This window comes from Callospermophilus lateralis (assembly GCF_048772815.1).
Source record: "Callospermophilus lateralis isolate mCalLat2 chromosome 11 unlocalized genomic scaffold, mCalLat2.hap1 SUPER_11_unloc_2, whole genome shotgun sequence".
Taxonomy (NCBI): Eukaryota; Metazoa; Chordata; class Mammalia; order Rodentia; family Sciuridae; genus Callospermophilus; species Callospermophilus lateralis.
Genome location: NW_027510154.1, coordinates 2037949 through 2064614, shown reverse-complemented (window position 1 = coordinate 2064614; position 26666 = coordinate 2037949). Strand labels below are relative to the sequence as shown.

Sequence of the window (26666 nt, the reverse complement as noted above, 5' to 3'; positions counted from 1 at the left end):
AACACATTTTCTCATAATAACAGAGCTTTAGAAAGTGGAAATAAAGTTTGAAAAGGAATAGGAAAACAAGGTATGTATCCACAATCTTTTTTTTTTCCTCAGTTCAAAGTAATATTCCCCCCATCCTGCTTCTTGAAAACTCCTTCAAAATCATTCCCAGATCTACTCTTAGGACCTTACTATCTGCCACTTGCTTATTTCACTCACCTTCTCTCTTGTTTTTTTTTCCCCCCTCAATCCTTGGTTGCCTATTTCTAATCATTTTTCACAATTTTATTTATGGTCTTTATTTATGGTCTACACCATCACTGGAAAGGAGGTAAGGAAAGAACTGGAAGTTTCACAAATAATTCAACATAAATTATAAATTTAATTGGGTTATTTGGAACAACTCTGCTTCATTTGCAGAATAAAACTAATCAGTGTTTCAAGACTTAACCTGTTTTTTCACTAAGATAATATGAACAAACAGGAATTAGAAAATCTCACCTGATGTTTCATATAATGATGCATATAGGGTGTTGCGATTTTAATAATTTTGAGGCAGAAAGGACACAGCAAGTTCTTAGTGTTTTCATGGGATGTTCTAAAGTGAGTTTCCACATCAGAAAATGATGATGATCTATAATTGCAAACCTAGAAATAGAAAGAAGGTTTTGTTTGATTCAAAAATTTATAACTGATGTGCAATTACAAAGCAAATTATGGATCATTTGTTTAGAAGAACACTGTGTACTACTACTCTTGCTGATGCCTATACACCCAAAAATTCCACTAACAGAAGCACCAAAAAAAAAAAAACCAGAAATTATCTTTCAAAATTAAAGAATTCTTCTCAAAACATAACTAGGTTATGTGCTTTTTAGCAGATCGTTCATCTATCACTGCCTTGACTGAAATTTTCAAATTTTGGCACCTCCTGTCCTATAAAGTGCTTTTTCTGCTACAAAAACAGCACTCTTCTTTAGATTGTAAATGGACCCCACACTATGGTGGTGGCAATCAATCTTTTATTTTTTTGTCTTCCTATTCCTTCAAATTCTGGAAAAATACTGGTCACAAAACATTAGCTAGGGTTCTTTATAACTAACAGCATTTCAAATTTCCCTTGTATACACCTACATTTTTCCCTATATGGTAAGACATGTCCATCTGTATGTCTAGCTGGGCTCTTCTTTGACTACCACAGATGTAAGCAAGCAACAGTCTGTGGGCCAAATGCAGATCACTGCCTACCCCTCATATAATGAATGAGTTATGCCTTCCACTAATAAATTATTTATAAGAGGGACTTTAATTTTGGTAATCAATTTACCTAAATGATTAAAGAATAAAACACTGATATATTTTATGACACATGAAAGTTCTATGGAATCAAATTTCAATGTCTATATATAAAATTTTACTGGAACATGCCCTTGTACTACTATGGCAGAGTTGCTAATTTCCAACAATGACAGTAAACCATCAAAACCTGAAATATTTCCTGAAAAAAAATGTATTGACCTCTGGGTTAATGGGCTTAAATCTTGTAGTTAAAACACAAACACACCACTTAAAAGAACACAATAAAAATGTGTATGTACCTGGCAGATATATGGCATTTCACCGGGTTTATGATTATCCTTCATATGTTGTAAAAGAACATGTTCTGTTTCAAATAATAATTCACAGATTTTACAAATGGCTAAAAGTGAGAGGGGGGAAACGGTATTACATTTTAAGATATAAAAAATTATTTTACAAATTTATATAAATAGTGGTAGTAACAGCAGCAGCAGCAGAAGTGATCAATCATATAGTTTGTTAACTGGTTGCCAAGCACATTCCTAAACACTTCACCTAAATTAACTCACTTGATTCCTATAACAGCATATGAGGAAGGCATTTCTATTATTCTCATTTTTCAAGAGTTCATGTCTCAATTCTTATAGCTATAACAAAAGGAGGATCTGGTATTTAAACTCAAGCTACTTAGCTTCAAAATCTGATTTTAACTACAACCGTAGTTACTTAAAGTTTAAATGAAGAACACTGATTTTGCATTTGATATATATGATTTGAGGCTTCTGAATCCCCAATATGTAATGCCCAGATTATGCCAAGGCAATTACTATAATTAATTACTTGCCAGAGGGACTTTAATTTTAGTAACGAATTTTATTTCAAAATTTCTAAAAGTTAAAACTTAATTTTTCCATTTTGCCCCCAAATTCCAGAGTCTATTTCTTATTTTTCTTACAGAGTTACTCAGGTTTTCTCAGAGTTTCTATCTTCAAATTCAATAATATTCAACATTTAAATGAAACTGCAACTTACTAGAAAATTCATGGGGCGTATGTGTACTTTCAATGTGACACTGCAGCTGAAATGGTGTGGGAAACTGACGGTAGCAGTGCTGGCAGGTGGTGTGGTTTTCCCAGCTTTCACTGCTCTGCTTCTCAAGTTCCAAATGATGTTTCATGTGGTTCATAAACCTATAAATGATTGTCAACAGGTGCAAAAATTCAGATTAAAAAACAAAATCTCACCAATCTCTGAGTCTTAATCTCAAAAATACCAAGTATTACTCAAAATCCAAAATGTCTTAAAAGTCTTCTAGAAAAGAGTATATTTTAAATATTGCCTTTTCAGTGAATTTTTTCAAATTTATTTAAAAATAATCAAAATATCACTCATTTTCTAACTCAATCATTACTTCAGATTATTTTTAAAAATTTAAGGTAAAAGAGCAGGCTTGTTTTTTATACCTTAAATACTATTTTTAGTTTAAAATAAAACACTGAAAGAAAGGAAACCCTAGCACCAAAAGCAGCTAGAGTCATGAGAGAAATCTTTTAAGACTGTGAAGACATATAATAGATTCCAGCTGCTTAAAAGACAAATTACTGGTATTTTTACTTGTGTCTTGGTTTCTAAATGCATGTAATAGCAATTTAAATGCTTAAAATTACAAGAACTTTTTTTTAATGATACTGGCTTACTGTTAGCACATACTGTTTATTTTAACTTGCAGACTGTGCCCTTTATAAAAAACGTCCATTTTTCAGTTTTACATTCTGCTATTTCAGCTTCCCTAAAAGGCTCCTTATGAAAAGAAACTATGACCTTCAACAGCAGAGAGTGTAGTATAAATGAGAATACTTATTTAGAAGAGCTTACTGAAGCTTTTTGCTGAATTTGAAAATAAAAGTTATTCAATCAAAACAACAATTTTTGGACTGGTCAGCTATTTACAATTACTCATTTTGAAGCCCTATAAGAAATAATCTTGCAAATATTAACATTGATGATAATGTCATCAATCTGGATAACTATCATCAAGAAGGTTATAACATATAACTCTTTTTTTACACCTCTACCACGCTACTCTTTACAGCAAGTTATGATACACCTTAAAATATCTTTCTTCTTTGGCTTTAACACAAGCTCTACAACACCTACCAGAAAAGTCCTAGTCTTGGTTAAGTATTTACATATGCAAAGCCAATATCTTTTAGCTCAAAATCATAAGCACTTAAGTATATTTATATAAAGGATCCTTTAATCAGCTAGTTATTTTTCTCAATTATTAAATAAGCCCAATCTGGAGTTCATATTTTTCAAATGAACAGATGGAAATGGGAGAAACTAAAAGGGCAAATTTTTTGGAATCATGTTCACAGAATGAAATATACCTATTTTCATTGATAAGTAAGGGGTAAAATACTAATATCACAGTATGATAATAACAGAACAGAGTAGAAATCTTGAGCTGTTTGTTTCTTACCATCCTTGAAAAATAATTTGCCTTCCCAGCTTTACTGGAAAAATTAAAAGCAATGTTATATAATACACATAATTTTGGTTATGAGGTACTTTACTTTAAGGTTACATTTATCAGATAACCAATATATTTTAAATGCTTAATCACTGGATGTTATCAAACGGAGCATGCTGAAAATTTCTAAATATTCTGATAACATAGACCTATGTCTCCTGAAATAATTCCTGAAAAAAGGAATTTCCCATTTTCATGTTTGATATGAAATGGAAATGGCTAATCTTAAAAGCAAAAAAAAAAAACTTGTTGCTCAAATAATTTGTAATATGATATGTGTCATATTTAATTTGAACAAGGAGCTTAAATCAGTTAATCACACTTCCATGCTTATCATTGCATCTATTTTTTAAATATATATATTTTTAGTTGTAGTTGGACACAATACTTTTTATTTATTTATTTATTTTTATGTGGTGCTGAGGACAGAACCCAGGGCCTCACAGGTGCTAGGCAAGCGCTCTACCACTGAGCCACAACCCCAGCCCTCATTGCATCTATTAACATGATTTCTGACATATTTTACTATTAAAATGGTAAAAATATGTAAATAGGTGGTAGAGTTCTATTATAGTACTGTTTCAGTGTTATATGTCAAAACACAACTTCCCCTTTGTTAAAGAATGGGGACCACTAGTTCTTGATGGCAGTTAACAGTGTCACAAAGGAGGTAAAACAATGAGAAAATTCATATGATATAAGATATGGGAAAGAACTTGGAAAAAGTTCTACCATAAAGCAACCATTAATGATTATTATAGGAGCATATCATAGAAGACAAGAAAACAAATAAATGCTGGGCCCAGACGTGTAAGTACATGCTTAAAAATGCTACAGGTGATAGTTATAAAGAGTAAATGGAATATACACATATATATGTATGTTTGTATACACAAACACACACATATCTTGTCTAAGTACACTGATATCTGCAACTTACTTTGAAATTAATTTAAAAGTCAGATAGTCCAAAGGAAGAAAAATATGATAAAGCAAGTACAGTAAAATATTAAGAATAAAATAAAAGTTGTAAGTGTAGAAGTGTCCAATAAGACTTAAATTTTTGATAAGTATTTGAAAATTTTTATAATGAAATTGTAGAAAGTAACCTTATATACTATAAATGTCATGCCATATAATCAATGAAAAATACCATTCAATATATCTTGTTATTTTATTCTTGTTACTCACTTACATAAGATATCTTTATAGTATATCATGTAATGCAAAAATTCCAAAGTAAGTTTCTAAAATTTAAAACATTTGTGTACACCTCTTCAAAATTTCATTGTGAATGAAATCTCTAATTGTTAAAGGTGTCAAATTATAAAATCAAAGCAGACACATCTCCTAGAAATGGTATATCTTTAAAACACATTGCTTTTGGCTGGGCTTGGTGGCACATGCCTATCATCCCAGAGGCTTGGGAGGCTGAAGCAGGAGGATCTCGAGTTCAGAGCCAGGCTCAGCAAAAGCGAGGTGTTAAGCAACTCAGTGAGACACTATCTCTAAATAAAATACAAAATAGGGCTGGGGTTGTGGCTCAGTGGTTGAGTGTCCCTGAATTGAATCCCTAGTAACCCCATCCCCCCAAATAGATCACTTTTCCCACTAGGTAAATGTTCTTAATATGAATTGAAAGCTTTGAGCATTAAGATTAGCATAAAGAAGTTCAAAACTGGACACTTTTGAAGTGCTTTCTCCTATAACTGAAGAAAAATAAAATGTAAACTACCTAAAAGATTCACTGCTAAAACAAAATGAACTTATTTTTTTCTTTTAAGTTAAAATAAACTTTGTACATCTTAAGAAATGTGAAAGAAATACAAATAAGTAGATCCTGGTGTCAAATTCTAAAATACAAGAAATGACAAAAGCTTTTCAACAACGAACAAACAAACAAAAAGTCTGCCTTTGTCTATAGTAGAAAGTATTAGAATTGTTTATCTAGAATAGCAAAGGAAAATGTAACCTAAAGATACAACATTTATATTTGTAGCATTTCAATTTTCAAATAGAAATAAAAATAAATATTTACATACCTAATATTATTTTTTAGAATTTTCAAGCAACTGAAGCGTTTAAAGGTTGTGTGAGTCTTCTGTTCTTCCTGGGCATCTTCTTCATGTTTTCCATAATAAAAGTCATTAACTAACATGATCGATTTTCCTTTCTCTGAATCAATAGTCTTATTTGTATTTGCTGTATTTGAAAATTCTGTTTTAGCCAGTCCCAAAAAGTTATTTATCATTTCTGGACAACAATGCTGAGAAAGAAAAAAATTAGAAGCCTTGTTTAAAAAAAAAAAAGCAAAAATTATTCTGTGTTTACAAGTAAGGTCAGGCTATGTAAAACTCTGCTTGGTAATACATCTGGAAAAATAGTCACCAAAAATTTGTGGAGCATATACATATTCTAAAAATCTCAAATGACAAACACTATTGTCTTAATAAACAAAAAAACATTTTTTTCAAAAAGAAATGAAAACCCTTAAACAGGACTTGGCTATAGATGTAATAACCACTCCTTTGCAATTTATCTATTCAGGTGTAACTATTTAATAATAATTTGTTGCTTGGTCCAAAATTATTCATTTCACATCTATTTCGAGAGTACATAAAGAAATATTTCATTTGCCTTGATGTATATTTTTAATTATCAAGTAACACAAAAAAATTTTGTAAGACCTTAATGGAACTAGACTTTGACCCTACTAACCTGCTATTTCTTAGACTCAAAGTACTAGAAAAGGTATTGAATGCAAAGATATATAAGACTAATCTTCCTTCTTAAAAAAAAAAAGAAAGAAAGAAAGAAAAGAAAAAAATCCACTTTTTTACATTAGGTATAAAAGAAAAGTGTTTTTACATCTTAAAACCTAGAATGCTAAATATCTGAAGAGGAAACTTACCTCTTCGGGAGTAAAATCACAATGTCACATAAAATGATTTTAATATGGAATTTGTTCATATGTGAGCTTTTCCTTTTCTTTTTCAACAAGATAGAACTAATTCTATCTTTTATTTATTTATTGCACATAACATTCAGTTGTATAGTTTTTACTTAAAGGGCAAGCTCAGGAAGATGTGCATTATAATATTTGTTAAAATGCTAATTCCTGGGCCTCACTTCAGAACAACTAAGCTACAATGTCCAGAGATAGGGCCTAGAAGTTAATATATTATCTATTTTTTTGATAGTTGTAGAAGGACAGCATGCCTTTATTTTATGTTTATTTTTACGTGGTTCTAAGGATCGAACCAAGTGCCTCATACATGCTACGCAAGAGATCTGCCACTGAGTTAGAGCCCCAGACCTAGAAGTTATATTTTTTAACAAGCGGTAATTCTTTTACAACTTAAGTGTTTTCTATATGTGTTATGTGTTAAACTGGCATCAACATAAGAAAATTTTAAACTCTTAATACACCTATTTCATTTCTAAGATAACAACATCCACTTCTACCACATGTGAAATGTTAGACAACTGGTGGAACACTCTGTATTACAAGGGACAGTGGGCCTTTCTGGTCCAATACAGACTTATAACATTTCTTTCAAGGTTGCATTTTACTTATTTTGTTTTACTTATCAATTTATAAATCTGAAAAGAAAACACACACACACACACACACACACAATCTAAAATAGATACAAAGAAAAAAAATACTAAGTAAAATGGGCCACAAATAAGTGGTATAACTAACCTATGTTAAGGAGTTGAGGTTTCACCCACATGCAAAATTAGGACAAATAGATTAGTTCTCTAATACAACATGAATCTCTGTAGTCTTCCATTCAGAATAAATTATAATTGAAATAGAAATACAACATAAAAAGGGAGGTAAGAAAGGTTTTGCTATTTATGTTCCTATATTCTTCTTGCAATATTACATAATATCTGAGAGCTCAAACTTAGGAAATTCAGACTATTTCTAAGGAGTTTTACAAGACTAAGTTCCTTCTTTTAAAAAAATGCTACTTTCTACTTTAAGGATAAATGAAGAAAAACATGGTAGGGAATAAAACAACTAGCATTATTAGAAAAATTACTCAAAATGTGTATCTTCTTACTACTACTAATATGTATCACTGGCACCATTTTGACAAACAAAACTCTTCACTTATTTGAAGGATTCCTTGGAGAAAGATCTCAAACAATGAGAAGTTATAATGCACAAAAATAAATAAAAGAGAAAAGTCTTCCTAATAAGAAATGCAGATTATTTTGTGTCCCAAACACAAAATCTGGCATTTAGTAGAAGTTATTCTGAGTCATATTTAGCACCTGATTATTTTCTGAAATCTACAAAATAGTTTATGAGAGAGTATGTTGCAAGGTTTATATTCTCCAGAAATGTCTAATTTGAAATTAAAGTTGACCTAGAGTAATAAATTACTATATATATATATATATATATATATATATATATATATATATATATATATATATATGGCATATAATCAATTACTTGCTGTTCTGTTTTTTTTCTTTTACACAAAAGACAGGATCAGATTTTTAAAAATTAACATACAAATCTTGTTCACAGCAACTTTAAAAATTTGTTTTTAAATTGTAGTTGGAAACTATACCTTTTTTTAAATTTATTTTTATGTGGTTCTGAGGATCGAACCCAGTGCTTCATACGTGATATATGAGTGCTCTACAGTGAGCCACAACCCCAGCCCTCACAGTAACCCCTCACCAACAACAGGTCATCTCTTAGACCTGGAAATCTGTCATCTCTACCATGAAGCCTGGATGACTTTAAAGTAAAAATTTACTCTCTCTGCTTCTTGATCACTGTGATGTGAGTTGCTTCCCTTCACCACATTCTCCTGTTAAGATGTTCAGCCTCACCTTGAGCCTTGAGGAATGGAGCCCACCTTCTGTGGACCTCTGAAACCGTGAGCCCACAAATAAACGTTTCCTCCTCCAGAGTTGCTCTGGTCAGATCCCTTAGTCCAATCAGCGAAAAAGCTGACTAAAACAGTGACTATTGAAAAGACAACTGCATATGTATTTCAGAATTTTCCGTGATGTAATTGTTATTTTTATTGAGTGCTGGTTTATGCAGGCATTCTTCTGAGTGCTTTGCAGAGATTGCTTCAATGTCTGCTCTTTGCAGCTCTAAGTTAGGGACCTTAATATTCCATTACCCAAACAGGAACTGAGAGGTTTAAGCAACATTCCCAAGGTCACAGGACCCTGGAGGTTCTCATTTGGGGAACTTGGGCAGGTTACCTCCACATCCTGATTCTACATCCACTATGCAAATCTTCTCTTTGAGTTAGATATGGATCTCATCATGTGAGTCTTGCTGGGGTCTACCTGCACTGTAATTTAAACACAGTGTGCTGGTGGGGAGCTCACCAACCTTTTGCAGATAGCTCATTTAATGAAGGCTCTGTGTTTGCTAATGCACCTGAGAAGAGCGCCTTGAAATATTGCATTATTTTATTCTCTATGGTTTTCAATTTACAGTATCTAATGTGGTCCTCCCTTTGCATTGGTATTGCTTTTATGGTACTAATCTATTGTACTTTATGACTGGGATGATTTTTCTCTTTACCTTAAATTGCAAGTCCTGTAGGTGGAAATCATATCCTCATATGCCCTATAATCAGGAGTAGTGCTTATCAAAATTTACTGTGTACACTAGTCATTTGGAGGTCTTGATAAAAATGTAGATTCTGATTTAATAGGTCTGGGGTAGGATTTAGGATTCTGAATTTCTAACAGGATCCTTGGTCCATGGACCACAATTTGTGTTGCAAAATTAAATAGCATTCAAGGCTCACTGTCAACCTATGCAGAAAGCAAAGAACCCAAGAGGTGAGGGCTACCTCTGTGTCAGGTCCAGGCTTATTTTCAACAAGATTTATTTAACTCCCACTATGTGCCAGACTTGTAAAGAATAAATATAAGCACTGTTTCTTTCATGATCCTAATTCAAGGATGACAGAATGGATAACCCTATTTCCACTTTTCTGTGTGGAGTAAGGGCATTCATCTCTGATTAGCTGGGAGCCAGGGAAGTATGCCCCAGAGGTAGAGAAGAAACAGAGTCCCAACAAACATGACTGGCACAGGATCCAGCCTCCTGCAGAAATATAGGCTAAGCAAACAACAGTACAGTTTGCATGTTAAATTGGCTCTGTAGAAGACACCTGTACTTCTTTGCATATTCTCAGTTTTATAATTTGGAGCCATCTTAGAAAAGGTCCTATTGTCTGAGGTTACTTAGTGCTTCAGCAATCAGCATATGTAGTAACAGATGGTGCTTCTCATTAAACCTGGCAGTTTGCCAGACTCAGCTCTCAGAGTCTGGGGAATGAGCAGTCACATGTAGCCAGGACTGGAAACACCAGAAAAATGGACTGTGGATTATGCAGAACTCACCACCATCCCTTCCATATCCTCTCTATATCCTCTATATCCTCTCTCCATCCTTGAGGGGGGGGCATACAGGGACACTCCACAGAGCTAGTATTAGCTCTACCCTCCAAGTACTAAGCTCTGAAGAGAAGATTTGGGGAGTTCCACATTCTGACATGCCATGATGTCAGCATCAGCTCTGCTCTAGAAGTGCATAACACAAATAGCTCCAGAGAGAATTTGTTTCTAGGGAACTCTGCATTCCACACTAGCTCATTCTGGTGTACAAAGCAGCTGAGAGGTATTCCAACTGAATCAAGCCACAAATTGCTACCATCAGTCAACTGACTAGTACCACAAAAGAAAGGAGTAAGCCCCAGTCTTTTCTCTGTCCAAGCAGCACACAGACTAAAGACAAAGAAATTCTCTGATCAGCACAGTCAAAGAGTTTCTATCCTTCCTGCTCACTTGGGCACTCGAGGGAAAAGAAAATTTTCATTTTTTTATTCATAGTTTTACTTTTTTTTTTTTTTTAACTCAGGGGTACTTTCAAAACTGCACTACATCCCCAGCCCTTTTCATTTTTTCAGACAGGTTCTCTTCAATACTGGCTTTGAACCTGTGATCCTCCTGCCTCAACTTCCTGAATAACTGGGATTACAGGCATATACCACCACACCTGGCTTAAGTTTTTGTTGTTGTTCTTATTTTTATGTGCTGTTTTGTGCTTATTTCCCTTTTTTCCTCTTATTTTTTTGATATTGGGGACTGAACTCGGGGACACTCGACCCCTTGGCCACATTCCCAGCCCTTGTTTGTGTTTTATTTAGAGACAAGGTCTTACTGAGTTACTTAGCGCCTTGCTAAATTGCTGAAGCTGGCTTTGAACTCTTGGTCCTCCTACCTCTGCCTCCCAAGTCACTGGTATTACAGGCATGTGCCACCATGCCTGTATTTTTCTCCTCTTTTTAATATGAAATATTTTTCTTCTCTTCCTTTCTCCCTTTTCTATTTTACTTTTCTCCAACTATATTTTATCCCTTTGATTAATTCTATTTTTATTATTTAACTGTTTGTTATTTAATATTATTTTTCTTCTTTCTTTTCATTTGTTGTGGTATTACTGTTTTTAGTTTTTGGATTTTACTTTATTTATCTATCTCATTTTTTCTTTCTTCTTTGTTCCTCTTCTTTTATTTCAGTGATTGAGATTGAGTCTGATTGTGTTGAACACATCAGCTGGGTGCTCTGCCACTGAGCTACACTCCCAACCCAGCTGAGGGGAATTATGCCTTGCTTGGGCCACACTTAAACCTTGGCAGATACTTCAACTTAGGGAATAGGAGGAATAAAAGCCCACAGACTATAACCTGTCCCCAAGCAAGCATGGCAAGGTGGGTGAATCTGAAGTCCCTCTTGGGAACCCTCACTACTATAACAAGAACAGAAGAAATAGCATAACTGTTATAGGCACCATAAGTATGGTATATGGTGCCTCAATATCTGTCATTCCCATACCCTATCAGACAGCATATTGCTGATAGGGTTGGAGGTGAGTGTGACAGTGGAGGGAGCTGTAACTGGCCATTGTTTCTCCCCATGAAACAACTAGAGATGCCCTGAATGTCTAAACAAAAGATAAAGGCTCCAGGACATCACCACAATTGGAACAGCCAGTAGCAGAACTGCTTCCAAGTTAACAACCAAGATCAACAAAGCCCAGGGGAAACCCCCAACACATACCTGATAGGGGCTTCGATTCCCACTATAGGAGTAATCACAGAGGGTACACTCTATATCTATTGCTGTCTATAGCAAAATTGCCTGAAATACCAGACAGACTACCCTCTTGCAAGTCCTATAAAGAAAATAAATCACTTAGGCTCTGACATATTATATATTGTGTAAAAATCTTTAACCACAGCCAAAGAAGCCACAGGAAAGTACACAAGGAAGTACAAATTGAATTAAATTCAATACTAAATAGAAACCCAGTAACCCAGGGCTCACCAAGAAATAGTGGAAAAGAGTGAAAGATATCCATCCCAGTGGATGAGCAAATCTCAACATACAAACACAAGAAATATGAAAGCACAAGGCAGTAGAATAGCTCCTGAGGTTTATAAATCTCTAATAAATCTGTAATCCAAAGATATAAAAGTAGATGAACTACTTGACAGAGAAATTAAAAGAATAATTTTTTTTTTAAAAAACAGTTCAATGAATTCCAAGAGGATATAAGAGCTGAATGAATTAAGGAAACCAATGCAGGATATGAATGAGAAATTTGATAGACAGGGATTTTGAAACAGAACCATCCAGAATTCTTGGAAATGAAAAGCTCAATAAGTCAGATTTTTAAAAACTCACTTGAAAGCCCCACCAAAACATTAGATAGACCAAAAGAAAGAATAACAAGACTTAAAGAAAAAGTTGAGGAGTTATCAGATTCAGAAACTAATTTTAAAAAATCAGTAAAAATGAACATAATATACAAGATCTCTAGGATACCATTAAAGAACCAAACACTGGTATGATCAGAAAGGATGAGGGAGAAGAGCTACAGATTGAAGGCATAGAAAGTCTATTCAGCGAAATGTCAGAAGATAGCTTCCCAAATCCTGGAAAAGACATGGATATCCAGGTCAAAGAGACATAAAGAGTCCCAAATAGCCAAGCGCCATGGTGCTTGCCTGTAATCCCAGCAACTTGGGAGGCTGAGATAGGAGGATCATGAGTTCAAAGCCAGAATCAGCAACTGCCAAGGCACTAAGCAACTCAGTGAGACCCTATCTCTAATAAAATACAAAATTGGGCTGGGGGTGTGGCTCAGTGGTTGAGTGACTCTGAGTTCAATCCCCCGTATCAAAACAAAACAAAATAAAACAAAAAAAAAACCCCAAGTAGACATAACAAAAAGAAAAAAGAAAAGAAAAAAAAGCTTACCCACAACATATTATATTTAAACTCCCAAAAGTACCTAACAAAAAATATTTATAAAGCTGCAAAAAAGAAGGGTCAAGTCATATTTTAAGACAAAGACATTAGAGTAACAGTGGATTTCTCAGAAGAAACTCAAAAAGGCCAGAAGGGCAAGGAATGATGTATTTCAAGGCCTAAAAAAAATAAATGTCAAACTCAATTACCATACCCAGCAAAGTTTCCCAAATCAAAGGAAAAATAAAGAACTTTCATGATAAGCATACATTAAAGGAATTCCTGACCACTAAATCAGCATTATAGAATATACATAAGGGAATTCTACACAGAAGTGAGGAAGAAAGACTAACACAAAAATAATGACACAGGAAAAAATAAATTTCAGTAGACGAGATTACAACAGCTAATAAGAAAAAAAAAGGAGAGAACCAAACAGTATTAATAAAATCATCAAATTTCTAAGATCAATAAAAGAGCAAGACACAACATAGAACATTCAAAACAACTAGGAAAAAACTTCAGCCTCGGCTGGGGATGTGGCTCAAGCAGTAGCACACTCGCCTAGAATGCGTTCGGCCCGGGTTCCATCCTCAGCACCACATACAAAGATGGTGTGTCCTCCAAAAACTAAAAAATAAATATAAAAAAATTCTCTCTCTCGCTCTCTCTCTCTCTCTCTCTCTCTCTCTCTCTAAAAAAAAAAAAAGAAAAAAAAACTTTAGCCATGTATGGTGGCACATGCCTGTAATCCCAGCACCTGGGCAGCCTGAGGCAGGAGGGTTGTGTGTTCAAAGTCAGGTTTAGCAACTTACCAAGACCCTAAGCAAATCAGTGAGACTCTGTCTCTAATAAAATACAAACAGGGCTTGGGATATGACTCAGTGGTTGAATGCCCCTGAGTTCAATCTTTGGCACAAATAAAATAATTTTAAAAATTACAGAATAACAAGAAAAAAGTGCACACGCACCTTTTAATAAGAATTCTCAACATAAATGGTCTTAATTCTTCAATTAAAAGGTGCAGATTAGCTCATTAGATTAAAAAAGAAGACCAAATAATATACATTCTAAAAAATTCACTGGCAACAACATACACAAACTGAAAGTGAAAGGGTGGAAAATGATACTGTAAGCAAACCAAATCCAAAAGCAAGCAGCAATAGCTATACTCATAGATGACAAAACAGAAAAAAACAAAGGAGGTTATTACATATTGATAAAGGAAATTATTCATCAAGACACATTAACAATTACAAACATATGCACCAAACATAAGAGCACCAATTTTATAAAACACCACAGGACACAAAGGGAGAGATGGGCCTAATAATGAGTAACCGCAGTTCCCACTTTCACCCTACAGACCAAATAAAATCAACCAAAAAATCATCAGGGGTGAATTATACCATAGTTCAAATAACTTAACAGACATATACATCTAAGGGCTGCAAAACGTGTATTCTTTTCATCAGTGCATGAAACTTTTTACACAATAGATCATATTTCTGACCATAAAGCAAGAGTTAACTAATTCAGAAAAACTGAAATGATTACTTGTATCATATTGTATCATGATGGAATGAAACCAGAAATTTGTAACAAGAAAAACTGCAGTAATTATATCAAAACATTGAGACTAAAAATACACTGGTGAACAAACAGTAGGTTATGGAAAGAATCAGGAAGGAAATTTAAAAATTCCAAGAATCAAATAAAAATGAAAACATAATATAGTTGAACCTGTGGGATACAGTGAAAACAGTACTTTGGGGGAAGTTTATAGATATGAATGGCTATATTGAGGGAGGTAGGGGGAGGAGATCCCAAATAATAACCTAAGATAAATCTCAAGGTCTTTGAAAAACAAGAATAAACTAAGGGGCCAGGTGCAGAGGCTCACACCTATAACCCCAGTGGCGTGGGAGGCTGAGGCAGGAGCATCACAAGTTCAAAGCCAGCCTCAGCAACAGTGAGACCCTGTCTCTAAAGAAAATACAAAACAGGGCTAGGGATGCGGCTCAGTGATTGAGTGCCCATGAGTTCAATCCCTGGTACCAAAAAAAGAAAAGAAAAAATAAATGAAACAAAGAGGTGTTTCTTTGAAAAGAAAAATAAAATTGAAAAACTTTTACCAAATTTAACCAAAAGAAAGAGAAGACCCAAATTAACAAAAATAGAGATGAAAAAGGTATACTACAAAAGACAACAATCATAAGATCCTTCGGGAAAATCTGGGAAAACTACATACCCAAAAAAAATGGAATATCTAGAAGAAATGGAGGAGATTCTGAACACATATTTTAAAAATCCAATTAGATCAGTAATGAGCAATGTGACTGAAGCAGGAGAAAAGTCTCCAAACAAGGAAAAGCCCACGCCTAGACAGATTCAATGCTGAAATTTACCGGACTTTTAAAGAACAGCAATGCTTCTTAAGCTATTTAGAAAAAAAAGGAAGAAAATGTTTCCAAACTCAGCTTACCAAGCTAGAATTACCCTGCAACCAAGACCTGATAATGACACAACAAAAAGGAGAAAACTATATACTAATATCCTTGATAAACATAAATGCAAATAAATGCAAAATCCTCAATAAAATACAAATCAAATTCAATGGCACATTAAAAAGCTTGTCCACAAGTTGGCTTCATGAAAGGGATGCAAGGATGGTTTAACACACACATTTCAATAAATGTAATATAGCACATTAATACAAAAATTAATAGAGGATAAAAAAACTTGATCTCATAGATAAGAGAAAAAAACCTTTGATAAAATTCAGTAATGCTTCATGATAAAATGCTCTGAATAAAATATATATAACACAATCATACTTTAACATAATAAAGGATATATATCATAGCCAACATCATACTGAATACAGAAAAATTGAAAGTGTCCCTTCTAAACTCAGCAACAAGGACCTGGAGTTGTGGCTCAGCAGTAGAACGCTCGCGTAGTGCATGCGGGGCACTGGGTTTGATCCTCAGCACCACGTAAAAATGAATAAATAAAATAGAGGTATTGTGTTCAGCTACAACTAAAAAATAAACACTAAAATAAATAAATAAATAAACTCAGCAATAAGACAAGCATACCTATTCTCACCAATCTTTTTTTTAATTGAATATGACAGTGGAATGCAATACAATTATAATTTTTTATAAATACAACAGTGAAATGCATTACAATTTTTTTTATAAATGACAGTGGAATGCCTTGCAATTCATATTACACATATAGAGTACACTTTTTCATACCTCTGGTTATATATAAAGTGTATTGACACCAATTCATGCCTTCATACATGTTCCACCACTCTTATTCAATATAGTAGTACTTAAAACCTTAGCCAGGCCAATCAGGCAACAGAAAGAAATAAAAGGGATAAAGATAGGATAGGAGGAAGTTAATGTATCCCTTGATTACAGACACAATTCTATATTCAGAAAATCCTAGACTCCACCAAAATACTCTTAGAACTGACAAATTCAGCAGATTTGTAAGATTTTACAAAATGCACACACAAAAATCAGTAGCTTTTCTAGACACCAATATCAAACTCACTGAGAAAGAAATCAAAAAGCAATCCTATTCACAGTAGTCTCAGAAAACAAAAACTAAAATACCTAGGAATAAATAAAACCAGAACTGTGAAAGACTTCTATAATAAAAATGACCTCAAAGAGGTATAAACATAAAGAACTTGAGGAAAAGAAGAAAAAACTAATGGAACATGGGAAGGCTTCCCATGTTCATATTAGGAGAATATAATTTAAATGGCTATAACACCAAAAGTGATCTACATGTACCATGCAATCCTTATGAAAATATCAATGACATTATTCATAGAACTTGAAAAAAATTCTAAAATTTGTATGGAATCATAAAAGACCTAGAATAGTCAAAGCAATCCTCAGCAGAATGCACAATGTAGGAGCCATCACAATACCTGACTTAAAAATACACTACACAGCTATAGTAACAAAGATATGTACTGACGTAAAAACAGACATGAAGGCTATGAATAGAATAGAAAAACAAGAATAAAGCCACAAATCTGTACCGTTGAAATAGTGAGCAAGAACTTTTCCTTACTTCTTTGCCACAGAACCCTTCTTTTTCTTATATAATCTAAAAAATTCCTTAAAATCTGAATTTCAGAGCCTCCTAAAATAATAAAATGCTCAAACTAGTTTAAGAGAATTATATAAACTATGCTCTGAACTGTGTGTTAAAACAATTATTTCATATGAAACACTTCACCATTTGAAGTTTATGTCTGACATTTAAAAATTAAAATGTAAAAACTCAGATTTTCATATGTAATGTGGCATATACATGTTGGCGATTATGAAAATAAGGTAACAAAATTTCTAAGTTATTAAAAAATTAAACAAATGTTTTCTAAATTTGAAAAACAATGTGACCAATAAAATATTGATTTTTTAAAATAAAATAAGAATAAGCATCCATTATAAATATACGAACTTAATTTCTTAAATCTGATGATTAAGGAATGCCAGTCTTACATAATTACTATGAAAGCAGATTTTTATCTAAGCTAAATAGAAATTCCATTATGAGAAGATTTCTTATCTAAATATTGAGATAGACCATAGTGACTGTAAATCTCAAAAAATTCCTTTTTGAGAGGGGGAGTCTCACTATGTTGCCCGACTGGCCTTGAACTTGTAATCCTCTATCCTCATCTTCCCAAGTAGTTGCAAATATAATCATGTGCCACCATGTCTGGCTTCAACCTTTATAAAAATTAAATTCTGAAAGTTTTACCTTCATGTGATTTTTCAAAGGATCCAAAAGATTGAAATGAATATTGCACTTTGGACAAGCTCTTGGAAAAGGTGTTCCATTTTTAGATTGATTTGATGAGGTGTTTGCACCTAAAATAAATTCAGAACATTTATGATTCAAAACTCATCACTTTTGAACATTAAATAATCACTAATAGTTTCAAAATTTATAATAATTTCTAAAATTTATGTATAAATACTATAGTAATTTTTATAGTATAGAATGTCAGATTTCATATTTACCTTTTGATGGCATAGCCTGGGAAGATGTCAGTGAAGGAGGTTTAACTGAAGGGAATTCAGCTGGAGAATTTGTTCCAGAAACAACCTCACAGGGCTTAGGCTTTTTTGGATTAGCACTGTTTACTTCAGAAGCAGAAGGATGTTTTGATAAAAATGAACTTTCATTCACACCTACAATGATTTAAACAGTGGAAAAAATATTTTAGAACATCTAGAATACTACTCATAACTAAGTACAAATACTTTGGAGTTAATTTACAGATAATATAATTAATTACCATATCACACAAATAACAACAAAAATTAAGTGATCCAAACTCAGGGCATATACAGAAATAGTATAAACATTTATTATAAACTCCAAGAATTAAGATAATTTGTTAAATAACCTTTCTATGCAAGAAATTCTAAATGTGGCTTCAAACAGAAATACATAAACTGCTATTATAAAAGAAGCCAGACCAAAAATTTTAAAGCAGAAAACACTGAACCAAGTTCCCAGAAGTAAATTACTTTTGGATACTTAAATGTGTTAGAATTTGTTAAAAAAAAAGAAAGAAAATCTGACAATAACTTTTTTTTGTTCCAAAAATTGATACCCTCATATGCTTTTTTATTTTGCAACTTAAAATGTCTACTGCAATGTTAGCTCTTTTCTCACCTAACAAACTGAAGAGTGGTCTACTGACAGCTTTAGGTGATTTTAACCACTTATTGCCATGTACAAAGTGGAAACAACTAAGTTTGAATAATATTTTACTCATTCATATGAAAGGGCACATAATGCAGGGAGTTAGTATAAGGATTTTCATACTATGTTCCCCAGAATTTAATGGGGTCATTTTAGGGAATATATTGGGCATGTCTGACAAAAAAACACTTTTCCATTTTATTTATTTGATATTCACATAAAATTTTGTTTGTACAGGGATTTCATTAAAAAAAACCTCTTCCATTTAAAAACCATTGCCTTAAGGATAAAGAATTTAGACCTATTTAGAGCATTACTAAGAAAAATGGGGATATTTAGACTATAACCAAGCCAGGCAAAGTCCTTTTAGAAAACAATACACAATGGGCTTTGTAAAAATGGATTCTAAAACTGTACATCACATTTTAATAATGCCAACTATACACTAAAAGTAAAAGCAGTGAATAAACTACAAATATTCTTGGCTTTTAAGTCAGACAAGATAAGTTCAAATCCAGACTACGACGTCAGTCTCTAGTTATGCACTCTTAAGCTTATTTAATTAATTTTTCTGAGTTTAAGCTTCCTTTTTTGTAAAATAAGTTATAATGCCTTATTTTATAGAGCTATTTAAGAAAAAGATAATATACTTAAAATATCCCAAGAAAATATTTGGTACATAAAAAGCACTCAGTAGAAAGTGAAAGCTACTATCATTACTAACTAAATATTTCCCATCTTTATTTTAGGGGGAAAAATTATTCCAACAGATATAATAGTAAGAGCAAATATGCCATAAAAAAAGTATTATAGTAGTTAGCTTCTTTCTTACATCCTTTGAGATAACATAAAAATGATCTCCCACTAATGAAGCACTCTATTACAAACTGCAGGTCCATAAGACAGATTCCATGAGATCCCTTTAGCATTCTTGTGAGAGGTTTAGGTTACCTGAAAAACCACTAAGTGCTAGCATTTCAAATGAATCAGTTGATTTTACAACAGGCTAAATAGTAGAAATAGATTGCTTTAATGGAGGAATTTAACAGAAGAAATCTCAATGTTAAAAAAAGTCACTTGCATTTGATTGAACTTCTGATTCTTTAACTTATCTCCGTTCTATTAGGCTGTGCTATTCCCTACTTTTAAGAAATTCTATCTCTGCCAGTATAAATCCTATACTCAAACTCAAATTCAGTCTTCTCTGAACCCTCATAATTTCTACCGTGTGTTACTGAACATCATAGTACATATAATTATTAATATTTATCATACATAACTGCTGTCATGTCATTTAAACCTTTTAAATGCATTTTTAAATTTACTTATCTTATTTGGCCATCAGAAAAGCCCTGAATAGAATGGCAATCATCAAGAATACGGCAACAATAAATGTTGACGAGGATGTGGGGAAAAAGGTATACTCAAATATTGTTGGTGGGACTGAAAATTGGTACAACCACGATGGAAAGCAGTATGGAGATTCTTCAGAAAACTTGGAAGGGAACCACCATTTGACCCAGTTATCCCACTCCTCAGTTTATACCCAAAGGACTTAAAATCTGCATATTAGAGTAATGCAGCCATGTCAATGTTTATAGAAGCTCAATTCACAATAGCTAAAGTATGGAACTAATCTAGGTGTTCTTCAATAGATGAATGGGTAAAGAAAATGTGATATATATATATATATATATATATATATATATATATATATATATATATAATGGATTATTACTCAGCTTTAAAGAAGAATGAAATTATGGCATTTGCCAGTAAATGGATGGAGTTGGAGAATATCATGCTAAGAGAAATAAGCCAACCCCGAAAAATCAAAGGCCAAATGCTTTCTCCAATACCTGGATGCTAATTCACAATAAGATGGGAGGCACTAGAGAAGAATAGCATTACCTTAAATTAGGTAGAGGGAAGTGAAGGGAGGGGAGAGGAGGGAAGGTGATGTGGGGATAGGAAGAATCATAGAATGAAACAGACATTATTACTTTATGTATATGTGATTGCATGAGATATATGTTTCTACAATATGTACACTAAGAAAAATGAGAAATTATATCCCACTATGTATAACAAAGTGCATAAATGCATTCTTCTGTCATGTATAGCTAATTAAAACAAATTTTAAAATTAAAAAAAGCCTGGAATAAACTATATTAAAAATTAAAATAAAGGGCTGAGGTTGTGGCTCAGTGGTAGACTGCTCACCTAGCATGCGTGAGGCATTGGGTTCAATCCTCAGCACTACATAAAAATGAAATAGATACTGTGTGTCCACCTACAACTAAAAAAATATTTTTTAAAAAAGAATTTAAGTAAATCTCCAAATGGCTGATTCAGGTATGGTGAATGAATGCATAATATAAGAAAAATAAGTACCTCTACTTTGAATAATATCAGAAAACAAAAGTGGAAAGAGGTAAACTGACTAAACATTCTCCAGATTAGAGGTTCAAACTTACTTCTTTCAAATTACCTTATTTACTGCTCAGACTAAAGTTTCATTCTTTATATCAGAAAACCTGGCTAGAGAATAGGTGTCATAATCCTTACTTTTAAGAAGTTTCAAGAATTCATATCTTCTATGAATAAAAGTCCATGCGTTTGTAAAACCAGATTTAGCACAAATACATCCCCATTTCTCTTTGGGTCTTACCTACTTTATTAACTAGAAGTTTACTAGGTATGTAGTGACACCAAGAGAAGTGAGTATCAAATATTGTGGAAAAGAAAAACAGTGGTGTACATCTAAAATCACAATGACTCATGAGGCTGAGGTAAGAGGATTGAAAGTTTGAGGGCAACTCAACAACAGCTAGTCTCAAGTAAAAATATTTTTAATAAAGTTCTAGATCAGTGGTAGAATGCTTGCTTAGCACATGTAATGCCCTAGATTCAAATCCTCTATACCACACACACAAAAAAGAAAAAATATTAAGCATTATTACTATGGAAAAAGAATGGACAGAAGTTGAGTTTGGTAGATTCTTCACACTGATCTGTTTAGTAAACAACCTAAAAACTCCAAAAAAATCATATACATCTCTACTTCATCAAATATTTGAAACACATATAAATTGCCAGTACATAAAGATTAAGTACTTTGATTACAGAAAATTTTCAATAAGACAAAATTTATACTATACAAATGTATTTTGATTAATGAAGAATTTTGTTATGCCCTCAATGAACTTAAAATCTTCTTCAATAGGTAAATTTCATTACTTTTTCAAATAGCATTTATTGAGTACTTACTATGTACAAATCATTTCTTTAATGTGGTTACCTTACACTAACACTTTAAAATCATGTTTTACTATCATATTGAGACCATTTATTGGACTAGAGTGACACTAACCTAATGAAGAAATCAATAATAACAAACACTTTTTCCCCTAACTGGTCATAGAAACTAATTTTTAAAATAGAATATTTAGGGCATATGAGGACCTCTATAATTCATATAAATTACTTTAAGGTGTTAAGTTTGGCTCCAAGTGAGAATGAGTTCAAAGAAGTTTAGCCAAGATTTTATATAAAGTTACCCAAAAAGGCATTCAAAAACTATTAGCACAACTCCATGTTACAATATATGAAAGACTTCACAAGAGGATTTGAGCTTCAAAATAGAAAGTTAATTCCATAAGCAAATTCATCAAGTTTTTCTTTTATAACTTTTTGGAAAAAGTACTAATACCAACCTGCTATAGAAAGTGTTGGTCCCCCTTGGTAATGTGATAATCCTGTCTCCTGGGCCAAGTCAAATAGTAATTCTGAAGAATTATTAGATACAACTTGTGATGAGCTCATTATGTAATCCTGTTAAAATATTTCAGAGAAAGAATATTACATTTATTTATTATAGTTATAATTATTTTTCATAAAATTTATAAATGCAAATTAATTATATGCCAATATTATAAGAATAACCTTTGATGCCTCAATTATTAATAAGCTTAAAAACACAAAGATGATTTCTAATTTGCCAAAATTATAATTTACTAAAACTTTGAAAGCAAGCTAAGAGAGCTGGTTTATTCCTGACTAGCCAATTAATTTGAAGGAAAAATTATAGTCCAACATTTTCAATATAAAAGAAAAGTAAATCCATTTTACATTAATAACAGTGATACACTCTGAGAGGGATTCTAAAAATGCTGTATCACCATCAAAAAGCAAATAATAGAACTGGGCAAAATCTTGGGCTAAACAAGGAGACAAGTATAAAACATATTAACATGGTTATAAAAGTTAAAAGTTCTTGTGCCTCTAAAAAATTCTGCATCCTGGTGTCTGGGGTGTGGCTCAGTGGTAAAGCACTTGCCTCCCACATGTGAGGCACTGGGTTTGAGCCTCAGCACCACATAAAAGTAAATAAACAAAATAAAGATACTGCATCCATGTACAACTAAAAAAATATATTTTTTTAAATCCTGCTTTCAAAATATCAATACAAACAAACAGAAACATTAAGGACGAATATATCAGACAATATGAACTTTGGAACCATGTTTCTTGGAGAATGTTATAAATCAGAAAAGACTGGTCCCCTCACTCTTCCTATCATCCCACAGAAAGCTGTGGTAGGCCAACCTGTCCTTTAATAAGGCAAATATAAAAGCAACCTGGCCAGTAGGCTGAATAAGTAAGAATGCCAAGCAGACAGGGAACAGAATAGAAGTTATTTACAGAAGTGATCTGGGTCAGCAGCCCTGCTCCTAGAGACCAGAGCCTCAAAGGAAATTTCAGCCCTTCCATGAGGAGAAAGGGTGGTTCAAACTAGCAGGAAGATCTCAAGAAAAGAGAAGTAAAAAGTATGAGATGAACTATGCTGTGGTCAAATATACAGTAATAAATACATTTATGTGAAAATATACACATATATTTATTATAAATAATTATGAGAATTGTGGTCAATAAATTTAGGAATATTCAAATAGCATTGTATATTAAAAATACTGACACATACACAAAACACACACCACAATATTATGCTCCAATGCCATTTTCATAAAAGACAATCATTGTTGAGAGTAAGCCAGACCACTCTACATGTTGTAATATATAGCAAGCAAGTTTTAAGATTAACAATGCTTAAAAATCAAACTGGAAAAAAAGACAGCTACTTTTAGGAAAAAAAATGGGCAAAGGACATAAACTGAGATAATTCAAACTAAAATGCAATGGCCAATATATTCAAAATACCTTTTTTTTCCAACATACTAGTCAAAGAAATGCAAATAATAGTGTTTACTGTATTGGCATTCTTCAATACTGCAAAATATATAATTAGCAGCTACTCTTAAGAGTATCAAGATCAAAAAAAGAATTAATAACTGCAGAAAACATAAGACTAAGAATAAACTACAAGGTGAGATCATGAATAGGATCCTGGAAAGAAAAGAAACATTAATGAAAAAACTGGTGAAATTCTAATAAGTTCTGAGGTTTAGTTCATATTAATTGCCTGTGATAAAAAGTTAACATTGGGGGAAAATGGGTAAGAGAAATATAGGAACTGTTTGAATTATTTTTTTCTTGTAAGACTAATGATAGAACTGTTATGTCTTATTGATATATGGTTTTCTTAAGCAGTGGGAGGGAGGGGAAGAAAGGGAGCAAGGGCGTAGGGATGATGTGGAATGAGTTAGACATCATTACCCTAAGTATATGTATGAAGACATGAATGGTGTGAAAATACTTTGTGCACAATCAGTGACTTGAAAAATTGTGCTCTATATGTGTAATATGAAATCAACTGCATTCTGCCATTGTGTATAACTAATTAGAATAAATAAATAATTTAATTAAAAAGACTAATGATAGTTTGAATTAAGTTAAAGTTTGAAAATGATGACTGGGGATGTGGCTCAAGCAGTAGCGTGCTCGCCTGGCATGCATGGGGCGCTAGGTTCCATCCCCAACACCACATAAAAATAAAAAATAAAAATATTATATCCACCTAAAAACTAAAAAAATAAATAAATTTTTTAAAAAATGATGAAACATTCACTACTGGCAAAGTAGAGATTATATTTTGGTATTATCTGCATAAAAATGTTAGCAGTAGTTACCAAAGCCTTTAAAATAAGGTTCACATGATTAAATTATTCTACATTCAAGGATTCATCATGATAAGGAAATGAAAGTGTAATGGAAAATTATTTATAATAGCAGAAACATTAAAACCTATATATCTAATAATAGAGGAGTGGTAAAATAAATTGATGGATAATCATGCAGTCATTAACATCAAGATTTTGAGAAATAATCAATGATATGATCCAAGTGGAATGTTTAGTAAGAAGTGAAATACATATTGACATATACAACATGATCTGGATATATTCTTCTCTCTTTTCTAAACTTTCCTCACAAAATACATATTATTTTATAACAAAATTTGAAGTATTTTGTTTATAAATTGAGGGCTGATCAAGTTTAAGAATTTTGCTTTGTTACTAACTTTCCAATTGACACAGGACTGTTAAGAAGTTATAGAAATAAGTTATTACTGTAACACAAATAACATCTAGAATTTAGTACCAAAAAGAGAGATATGGATATTTGAGCCTTAGAATGTAGTTTAAAAAAATCAATAATGCCATACTGAACTATAACTAAGCAAAATTTTACTTCAATTTAAATATTTTTTCTAAATATATGCACTTTAAGAATTGAAAATTTCATTTTCTAAAATAGTTCTTTTAACATAAGTATAATAAAGTTAATGCTGTTAAACACTTTTCTAGAAGAAAACTCTGGTTAATTATCACAATTTCAGAGAGCAGGCAATCCACTAATCAACAATAACTAATTAAAATAATTCTCCAATTGAGAATTATTTTATCTCCAATTGAGTCATTTTCCTTGAGATGGCAGGTACACTGTGTTCAATTTTGAGGAAGTGATTGCCAACTACCCAAAATAAAAGAACCGTGCCTGGCAGATATATACTAAAGTGGCCACCACATCCCACCTCCTGTTAATCATATCCTGTGTGATTCCCTCCCTTTGTATTGGACCTCTGACTTGCTTCGAACCAGTAGAATACAGCAAAAGTAATAGGATAAACATGATTTTCTATTAGTAATTACATTAATTCAGACTCTAATGACATTTTGCTAAGGATTCTCCCTTAATACCTTTGAGAAAGCAAGTAGCCAACCTGGGAAGACCCATCTGACAAAGAATGAACCAAAAAACAGTCAGATACTGAGACTCAGTTTGACAACCTGTAAGGAAATGAATGCTACAAACAACCATGTGAACTTGAAGCAGATACTTCCCCCACAAAGCTTCAGATAAGACTGCAACTTCAGGAACCACATACTGAAAGTGGCCTTGTGAGACCCTAAAGCAGAGGAGCCAGCTAAACCATCATCCGACCCACAGTAATATTACATAAGACTGTGAGATAATGCATGTGTTGTTTTAAATACATACATGTGTGATAATGTTGATACAAAAAAACAAATAAATAATACACCATGGTTTGTCAGTCATTGTTTCAAGTAAAAATGGTGTTCTAATTTTTGTTGTAATTAATCTTGGAATTTTATTCCTTTACAATTGCCAAAAAAATAAAGATAAACAATAAAAACAGCACAATGAGGAAGTCTCGAGTCATCCAATGTACACAAATGGGCATATATTTTTCAAATTAAATCCATTACTATATTTCTTATAAAGAATTATTTATTAGTTCTTAGGGATTACCTGAAAAATGTAGTCCTGGTCAAAAGGAAAGAAAAGATCAGATGTG

At 32.7% G+C, this 26666-nt stretch overlaps 1 pseudogene; it reads right to left on the bottom strand.

The window, feature by feature from the left end:
* Positions 1-26666, bottom strand: part of LOC143387437 (zinc finger protein 280D-like) — a 94930-nt pseudogene that overhangs the window by 19872 nt on the left and 48392 nt on the right.